This window comes from Arachis hypogaea, chromosome 14, assembly GCF_003086295.3.
Source record: "Arachis hypogaea cultivar Tifrunner chromosome 14, arahy.Tifrunner.gnm2.J5K5, whole genome shotgun sequence".
NCBI lineage: Eukaryota > Viridiplantae > Streptophyta > Magnoliopsida > Fabales > Fabaceae > Arachis > Arachis hypogaea.
This window is the reverse complement of record NC_092049.1, coordinates 81,411,872-81,422,510: the sequence shown is the minus strand read 5'-3', so window position 1 is coordinate 81,422,510 and position 10,639 is coordinate 81,411,872. Positions and strand designations below refer to the sequence as shown.

General features: G+C 36.6%; 1 non-coding gene across 1 annotated transcript; it reads left to right on the top strand.

Moving 5' to 3' along the window:
• Positions 1-9,869: 9,869 nt before the first annotated feature.
• On the top strand, positions 9,870-9,975 carry LOC112745834 (small nucleolar RNA R71). Its single transcript, XR_003173742.1, has one exon. It is a non-coding gene; the product is annotated as a small nucleolar RNA R71 (small nucleolar RNA).
• The last annotated feature ends 664 nt before the right edge of the window (positions 9,976-10,639 follow it).

The window sequence follows — 10,639 nt, the reverse complement described above, 5'->3', positions numbered from 1 at the left end:
TTGCCATTCTATGAACTATCTCATTGGGACTACACAACCACTCATTCAATGTCAATCTCATTTCACACACCTTGGAAAAGTACAAATTTGTCGTTGATATAAAGTGCCAGAGAATAATTCAGTCACACTATAAAAGACTTCTAATTTATCAACAAGTTCATTTGTCATTTCCCACTCATCATCAGATGGTACAACTTTATACAGAGATTCACGGTGTCTTAAATGCTCAAAAACTTCTCTATATGGCAAAGCAGAAGCAAGCATTAGATAAGTTGAATTCCATCTAGTTCTACAATCAAGTGCAAGCTTTCTCCTATAATTAATATTCAATTGCCTACAAGTCTCTTCAAATTTTTCTTCCCTCTTCTGTGTTGCAACCCAAAAAGAAACACTATCTCTGGTTTTTTCAATAGAACCATATATTGCATTCATGCCATCTTTCATAATCAAATTAACAATGTGAGCACAACAACGCATGTGAAAAAATTCCCCTCTCTTAACAAAGTTAGATGGTGAAATCTTATCAAGCAGAAGATGAATCAAGGCATCATTTGTACTACAATTATCAACCGTTAAAGTTGACAATTTTCTATCTATGTTCCAATCATACAAGGAATTCACCAAAGCATCACTAAGAACTTCAACAGTATGGGGTGCAGGCATATATGCAAACCTAGAATAATATAAATATAATAAACAATCATGACATTAAAAAGTCAAATATTTAAAAGATTCTTAAAGCATAAAAAATACCTACTAAGTCGACATTGCAAGTTCCAATCATCATCAATAAAGTGAGCCGTAATCGCCATATAGCCTTTGTTTTGACATTCAGCACTCCACATGTCTGTAGTTATAGCAATGCGGCTTGAATTTTTCCCAACAATTTTAAAAGCTTTGCCTTTTCAGCTTTATACATTTTCTCAACATCACTTCTCAATGTATTTCTTGTATAAAATTTGAACAAAGGTTGAGTCTCAGCCATAAACTCATGAACTCGTCGTGCTGCCTCTTGACTAAATGTGAAGTTTCCAACCAAAAGTGAATCTGTTGGCCTTTCCGTTCCTGTAGAACCTGATGATTGCTGCACTGTTTTTAATATTGATTGCTTTGGTCCCCTAACAGTACGAATCAGGCAAATTCTAATGTGATCATGCAAGTGCTTAGTTTCTTGCTTCATGTCACCTCCAATCTTTCTTTCGTAATATTTACATATTGCCTTCCACTTTTCATCTATTTACTCCCTCCTAAAATGTTTCCAAGCCTCAGAAGTTAATCTTTTTTTGTTAGGACTGTTTTGCACACTTTGGCTAACTTCTTGTCCTCTCTCTTGTGTTTCTTCTTGTCTTTCCTCTTGTGTTCCTTGAACATGAGCTTCAATTGCTTGACCCTCATCATCTTGAGTTGGTTCTGTTTCATTATTATTTTCAATAAGAGCCGAGGTAAAGCTATCCATACTATACAATAAGATTTAAAATAGAAACACTGAATTAAAAATCAATACATAAACAATAAATTAAAACAAGCTAAAATAAATGAAATCCAGCAGCTCAGAATGAACTCAGAATTATTAATAAATTAAATTACAAAATCAGAAATAAATTAACAAGGATATATAAAAAATAGAAATAGCAAAAGAACAGTTGAAGAAGACAAGACTCAAGTTAAATGAATAGAAAACCAAAACCAGCAAAATAGTATCAAGGGCTACATCGTACCCTCATTGTAAGATTAATAAAAATTTATAAATAATAATAATTTGTACAATATAACTAAGGACTGATAGATAGAATTTAATAAGAAAACTGATGAAATAATAACTAAACAAGTGGCATAGTAGAATGAAGTTTGTGATGATGATGATGAAATAATAACTAAACAAGTGGCATAGTCAAAATAAATTAACAAAATCATTAACTGGGTCAAGAATTCTGGTTGATGGATTAGCCAATGAAATCGAACTACATACAACAGTGGACTACAGAACTTTATTTGAGGGGACCTCCCACATTAATCGATGAATTGGTTCGAAGACAGTCAAGTAGGTGGCCAAGCTCATTAAACAAGTGCCCCAAAATCAATTTGGCTAAATTGAATTTGTGGTCTTCATGCAAAATGGCATCCAAAGGGAGAAACAATTTCTGCATTTGGACACTCCTCGAGCAAAAAATAATGGCATTCAACTAGTAATATAAGAATACAACGCTTTCTTGATCAGTCACATGATCATTTTCATGTCCCATATTTTGAATGATAAAATCACTATAGGAGTTCCTGTGAGTTACCTTATAGGTCTGATTCGGTTGCATATCGTAAGTTAATTCAGGGAAATTTACTGGAAGACCAGTGATGGCAGCCACATCAAGTAAAGAGGGTCCTACCATCCCACAAGGGAGATGGAAGTTCTTGGTTGTCTTGTTTCAAAAGCTCACAGCTGCTCCAATCATCCAATGGTGGGTAGTAGGAGAGAAATGGGAAAGTCGGAGGAGGTCATAGATACTAAGGGCCCTCCAAGCGTCACTTTTTACCGATTCGAGATGCCTGTGCCAGGCTCGAAACTCAGCCCCTTGAGGAAGGGGGTTTAAATCTGTTGAATGCTTATGTGAGCCTCGGAAGGGAAATCATGAGTATTAGAACTGAGGCTCTATCCTTCAGAACTCTCTTGATCAACACCATTTGGGAGGAATTGAGATCTTGAGAGATTGTATGGCTTATGGATGATAGACATGTATTTAACCTCTTCTCATGATAATTAGATCAAGAAATTGGCAAGATTGATTGTGATTAGAGAGATTGGATTGCCAAGAAATTGGGATCCAATCAATTTTAATCCGCCATAGTTCTACTCATATGATTGAAAAAGGAGTTGAGACACATTTGATTCATTGTGGATTATGATATCTCCAATCCGTAATGAGTTTTTCTTTCTGTTAATTGTCCTTGAGTTCATTTCAGTTGCTTGATTTACTGCTCTTTTTAATTTCTCAGCACCCAATGCCTTTACATTTGATGCAATTTACATTATGCACTTTACATTTCCTGCAATTTACATTCTGTTAGTTCAATTTCACTCAATTCACCACTGTTAGCTTGACTAAACTAATCACCATACTAAAGTTGTTTGGTCCATCAATCCCTGTGGGATCGACCTCACTTTCATGAGTTTTACTACTTGATGCGACCCGGTACACTTGCCGGTGAGTTTGTGTGGAATCGATTTTCCCTCATCAAGTTTTTGGCGCCATTGCCGGGGATTGATTTAGGTCAATAATGATTAAGTGGGTGATAAGTCTAGATTAAGCATTTTCTTTGTTTTTTCCATTTAGAGTTCTTTTAATTTTCTATTTTCTCTTAATACTAAAGTGTTTGTGTTTTTGCCTCACTAAGATATTCTCATCTGTGACATGAGGAGTTTTAATTTTTCTTGGTGATTGTGTTTTACAACATTCAAATGGAGTTTTCTTCATCCTTTGATCAAGAAAATTTCATGGGATATTACCCACCACCACAAAATGATTCAAGTCATTATCCTAATGGTGGCTGGGAAGATCACCAAGAAATGACAGATTCTGAGCAATCCAACCAGTGGAGATATGCTCTAGAACCACAAAATGATCAAAACAATTTCATGAGATATTGCCCACCACCACAAGATGATTTAGGTCATTATCCTCATGGTGACTGGGAATATCAACAAAGAATGAGGGAATATGAACAATCAAGTGAAATGAACTACTTCCCAGAGCCACAAAGTAACTCATATTGTTATGACACTGACACAAATTATGGCTGGAAGGGAATTTTAATGCTTCATATTCTGTTCATCAAGAAACATCATCATTTAATTGTGCTGTCAATATATTCATGCAAGATTGCTTCCCAAGGCCATAAAATGATCCATACATTAATGAATACAACAATTACTCAAGTTGTGGGTGGGAGGATCAAAACCAAACAGCATTCAATAGTCCATACTCCACCTATCAAGAGCCATCATCACTTGAGAGTACCTTCAATGCATTCATGCAAAATTCTCCAACCCCACATCCCAGTTTTTCATTTGAAGATTCTTTATCACTTGACTACCTCTCAACACAAAATCACTTCCAAAACTCACAACCCACACAAACTTCCCTGAACCAAAGACTCTCAAAGCTTGAATCTATGCTTGAGAGATATAAAGAAGAAACGAGAAAATCTTGGGAAGAACAAGAAACCTCTGTCAAAAACATGGAAGTGGTTTTAGATCAATTGTTGAGTGCAAAGGAGGAACTGGAAGAGTAAGATGAAAAGGTCCCTGTACCAAATGAAACTTCAATGGAGAAGGAGGTTGTGGAGGTATTCGAACCTGTGACTCCATATCCACAGAGGCTACTTGAGGTGATAGAAGAACATGAAAATTCCCTCCTAAAGGACTCAATAGAAAATCATGAAGAAGAAAGGGAGGAAGACAATCAAGGAAGTCCACATTCAATTGAAGCAGAGAGCTACATAGAGGAAGGGTTCATTGAACCACCAATTCAAGAGGCTTTTGATGAAAGGAACACTCCAACAATCACACAACTACCAAGTCTTGAAATCAAAGAAGTGAAGGCAACCAACAAAAACACCGAGAAGAGGATTGTGACCAAGATACCAAGGACAACATTCATGAAGAAGAAAAGGTCAACTGCAAATAATCCAAACCCTGCCCCTAACAAGCAAAGCAAATCAAGCAAATAACAAAAGAAAGCTTGTTGGGAAGAGGCCAAGACAGGGGACACTGACTGACTCTTCTCTCCCCTTGAGGTCATTCCTCTTAATAAACTGGAAGAAGAGGAAGAAAGTTGAGAACAACATGTCAAGCTAATGACATTAAAAAGAGCACTTGTTGGGAGGCAACCCAACCTTAGGTAACATTTTATTTCTTTGCTTTGTTTATTTTCTCTCTTTGCTTTGTTTATTTTCAAATAAAATTGGTATATGATTATATTCTAAGTTTGGTGTTGCCCTGCAATAATCTGTTTTTTATCTTTCTGGACACTGGTATCAATTTCAAGAGAAAGTATCACACTAAATTTGGTGTGCCACTTATTTGTCTATACAATGTATCTAGCAACACCACTTGTTTGTACAATCATGATGCCTTTGCTTCCTAAGCCTGCAGTGTTATCTTTGTTTTGGTGAGGCACTTTTCTTTCTCTTGGTTTTAGTCATTCTTTTGTTTTTGATACTTTCTTTTATTTTGCTCCTTAACTGTTTTTGTTATTACCTCACCAAGAAATCCTTACTCGTGACAAACTCTTCGCTTGGTGATTGTGTTATTAGCATAGAATAGTTTTCTTTGGTTAGTTTTAGTTCAAATAAATTGACATGTGATTGCATTCTAAGTTTGGTGTTGCTATGCAACAAAATTTATTTCCAATCTTTACTGGATACTTGCATCAATTCCAAGTAAAAGTGTCACACTAAGTTTGGTGTGCCATTTATCTTTTATGCAATGTATCATGCACACCCTCTTATTTTTGCAATCACATTGTCCATGTTTTCTGTCTTGTGCCTTTATTGTATCTTTAATTTTGCTTGCTTAAACACATGTACTACTGATATTTCATTGTGTAAGACACTCATGATCCATCATAGACCCATCACCACTGTTCTAATCTTTTCTTGAGGATGAGTAAACACTCTAAGTTGGTATGGGAAGGGGAAGAATAGGAGGAAAATGACAACAATAGTGAAGATGAACTACAACGTGGTAAAGTTATTTTTCCTCTTATTTGTTTCCAGTACTTTAAAGTGCATGATTGTCTTCTATTTTCTCTATATGCATGTGTGTTGTGAACAAGCATAGTTTGATTGCCAAATTGTAACATGTTACTGTGACATTATGACTACCATCTTGAATTTTGTGAGTTCAAAAGCAATAAAGTATCATGATCATAAACAAACAAGGAATTAAAGAAGAACTTAGCATGGGCATACAAGTATCGGAAGGCTAGTATAATTAATTGTTGTTCAATTGAATTGGAATTCAATTAATTAAAGTTTTCATCTAGGACATTTTATGAAATTTTTGAAATCATGGAAACCTTGAAGGAAGCAAATGCAAATAAGACAAGAAAAGAAAAGGGAAAGAATAAGAAAGCTGAAGGCTTTGAGTACCAATGACAATTCATTTGTTAAGTACTTGTGGTGTTTATGTACCAGGCAAAAAGCTTGAAAACAAAACACTTAGAAGTCAAGTCTATGCTCAAGTGCAAAAGCACTCCCTTAAAGCTCAAGGCTCTGAGCATCAATTATTAGAGAGTAAAGAAAAGAAACAAATAAGCTTAAAGAAGTCCTCTAATTAAATGCTTGTGGTGTTTATGTATCAAGTGGTAATACTTAAAAACAAAGCATTTAGAGTCATAGCTTTGTTTTCAACTCATGGTGCAAATCACTGATAAACCACTATTTTATGGTTTATCTTGTGCTCAATTGAGTGGATTTTATCAACTCTTTACCCACTTATTCATACTATTTGCATGTTTTATGTTTTCCTTCCTGATTTTGTGCTATGATTGAAAACATGCTTCTTTGATCTTATATTTGCTTATTATTAATCTCCTCTTATTACCATTAGATACCTTGATATGTGTGTTAAGTGTTTTCAGAGATTAATCACCCAAAAGGAGAAGCTAAGAAGAGAATGAAAAGCTTGCTTCAAGGAAGAAATATAAAGAAAAGATTTCATAAAATGAGCTAGATAGAAACATCAATCATTTGAATTTCTTTTGTGATTGTTGCATGCATAGAAAACTAGCTAACCATGAACATCAACTTGCTATTCTTCTCACCTTGGGTTGTCAAAATTTACTGCATGATTCTTTTCTTGCTTGGGGACAAGCAAGATTTAAGTTTGGTGTTGTGATGACAAGTCATTTTATGCATGTTTTACTAGCAATTTTTATTTATTTTTACTTGGTTTTCATGCATTTTTAGGCAATAAGTAAGTGCTTGGATGAGAAATTCATGCTTGTCCTGATTCAATCAAACATTGTTGATTTTATGCATTTTCATGAGATTTTTTGCAAGATTTAGTTGATAATATGAATGATGCAAGATTTGATAATTATGCCAAGGCTTTGATGTATCTATTTGGTTGATGACAGGCAAGAAAGAAGCAAAAAAGCACAAAATAAGCTCAAAAGAAGAATTTTGGACACACTTTGGAGTTTGAGCACGCTTTGGAACCTTAGGCCACGCTTTTAAAAGTGTGGCCTATGATTTAAAAACAATGAGCGTTCTTGGCGCGGGAATGCTCCATTTATTGTCAAAGAGCGCTTGCGATAGTGGAGGTGAAAAAATCGCAAGTGACGCGTACGCATAAGTGACGAGTACGCGTCAAAGTTGCAATTTTGGAAGATCACGCGTACGCGTCGGTGTGACGCGTACGCGTCGGTGTGACATTTTAGAAGAATCATGCAAACACGTGGATAGAGTGGCAGCATGGAATTGATTTTTGAAGATCCACGCGTATGTGTAGGGGACGCATTTGCGTGGGGAGCGCTCTTATTTCGAGCGCTACGCTCTTTTGGAAAGCGCTGCTATGGACGCGCACATGTATAGCACACGTATGCGTCACAAGGGCAAATTCTGAAGGTCACGCGTATGCGTGGGTGATGCATTCACGTGGATGTGCCAAAATGCAAAATGGTGCGCACGCGTCGGTGACGCGTGCGCGTGGGTGTAAAAGCGCTCAGTTCTCTGAATGAACGCTACGCTCTCCTGGAAGTGAATTTCTGCTCAAATTAACTTCATTCCAAGCCCATTTAAACTACAAGCAAGCAAGCCCACTCATATCACTCAATGAAGACCACAAGGATCATCTAGAATAGAAATTTTCATTTGAATTGTAATTTTATTTCAATTTGTGATTTAGGAAAGCCTATATAAAGGCTTTAGTTTCATAGTTAGAGGGAAGCTTCTCACAGACAGTAGGAGTAGAATAGAAGGCTGGAGGATTAGAGACTCCAGAGCTTTCTTGGAGGATTAGAGACTCCAGAGAGCTTATTATAGTTTGATACACTTTCTTTTCAGCAATTTTACATTCTAGTTGTACTGAGCTCAATTTACTTTTATTGCAATTCCAATTTCCTGCACTTCTATTCTTCTGTAACTTTACATTTCCGTTCATAATTCAGTCTGATTTACTTTTATGGACTTTAATTTCTCTTCAATTGGTCTTAGAGCTATGATCCACTGAACCCCAATCATTAGGGGGGGAGGAGCTCTATTATGATTCACATGATTTAGTGAACTTCTTCTTCTTCTCAATTCATTTGTGTAGCTATAGGATATCCTCTATTTTGTTTGAGATTAATTCACTCTGGAAGGGGGTTTAAATCTGTTGAATGCTTGTGTGAGCTTCAGAAGAGGAATCATGAGCGTTAGAACCGAGGCTCTATCCTTCACAACTCTCTTGATCAACACCATTCGGGAGGAATTGAGATCTTGAGAGATTGTGTGGCTTATGAATGAGAGACATGTATTTAACCTCTTCTCATGACAATTAGATCAAGGAATTGGCAAGATTGATTGTGATTAGAGAGATTGGATTTCCAAGGAATTGGGATCCAATCAATTTCAATCCGCCATAGATCTACTCATATGATTGAGAAAGGAGTTGAGACCCATTTGATTCATTGTGGATTATCATATTTCCAATACCTAATGAGTTTTTCTTTCTATTAATTGTCCTTGAGTTCATTTCAGTTGCTTGATTTACTGCTCTTTTTAATTTTCCAGCACCCAATCTTTTTATATTTGATACAATTTACATTCTGCACTTTACATTTCCTGCAATTTACATTCTGTTAGTTCAATTTCACTCAATTCACCACTGTTAGCTTGACTAAACTAATCACCATACTAAAGTTACTTGATCCATCAATCCCTGTGGGATCGACCTCACTTTCGTGAGTTTTACTACTTGATGTGACCCGGTACACTTGCCGGTGAGTTTGTATGGAATCGATTTTCCCTCATCAGTAGGCTCCTCAGTAACTTGTGCTTCCGTACTTGCCACTTGTCCACTTATCAAGGTGATAGCCTTACACTCCTCTCTTGGATTTGGAATTGTTCTACCAGGAAGGCTATTTGTAGACTTCTGATCAATTTCATTAACTTTTATGGCTAATTGACCCATCTGAATCTCCAAGTTCTTAATTGATGCTCTGGTTTTATGTATAAAACCTGCCACTAGTGCTTCTAAATCAGTAGTATTCTGAGACTTAGGAGTTGTTTGCTAAGATGATTGAAACTGGTGGTTATTAAAATTATTCTGTTGAAAACCACCTTGAGAATTATTATTAAAATTCTGGAGTCTCTGAGGTTGGTCTCTCCACCCAAAATTTGGGTGACTTCTCTACCGCTGATTGTAGGTCTTAGAGTATGGATCATTATTAGGATTTCTAGGAGCATTTCCCATGTAATTGACCTGTTCAGTAGAAGATTGAGCATAATTATAATTCTCACCTTGCATAAAGTTGCCAATCATGTCATAGGAGGCTTCTTGGGGTGCATTCTGAGTGTTGACAGCTGAAACATGCATTCCACTCAACCGTTGAGTAATCAGATTTATTTCCTGAGACAAAAGCTTGTTCTGAGCAAGAAAAGCATCAACAGCTTCCACTTCCAAAACGCCTCTCTTCTGAAGGGTCTTAGAGTTCACAGGATTTCTGTTAGAAGCGTATAAAAATTGGTTGTTAGCAACCAACTCAATGAGCTCAGTGGTCTCCTCTGGTGTCTTCTTCATGTGTAAGGAACCACCTGCAGAATGATCTAAACTCATCTTGGACATTTCGCCTAAGCCCTCATAAAAGATATCCAGCTGAGTCCACTTAGAGAACATGTTCGGAGGGCATTATCAAGTCAGTAGCTTGAATCTCTCCCAAGCTTCATAAAGGTTCTCACCCTCTTTCTGTCTGAAAGTCTGAACTTCCACCCTCAGCTTAGTCAGCTTTTGTGGTGGAAAAAATCTGGTCAGAAATCCAGTGACCACCTTGTCCCAAGTATCCAGACTCTCCTTGGGTTGAGAATCTAACCATACATTCGCTCTATCCTTCACAGCAAATGGGAAGAGCATGAGTCTATACACCTCAGGATTCACTCCATTGGTCTTCACAGTATCACAAATCTGCAGAAAATTAGAGATAAATTGATTTGGGTCTTCATGAGGAAGTCCATGATATTGACAATTTTATTGCACAAGAGTGACAAGTTGAGGCTTTAGTTCAAAATTATTTGCAGCTATAGGAGGCACCATAATACTTTTTCTATAAAGATCTGCATTGGGAGCAGTGTATGAGCCAAGCACTCTTCTGGGTTCTTTATTCCCAATTGGATTTGCCACATTGGCATTAGCAGCATGATTATTATGATCCATATTGGACTTTGTAGCTTTGTAAAGTCTTGCTTGTTGTAAACGCCGCCTAAAAGTCCTTTTAGGTTCAGGATCAAAGTCTAACAGAGGTTTCTTGTCCCTGTTCCTGCTCATAAACAAACAGAAGATAAGAAAAGATGGGACTCTCTACATCAGAGTGTAGAGAATTTCCTGTCTGGTAACCTGTGTAAAATAATAAAATAAGAATACTAAATAAAATAAAGAAATAAAATT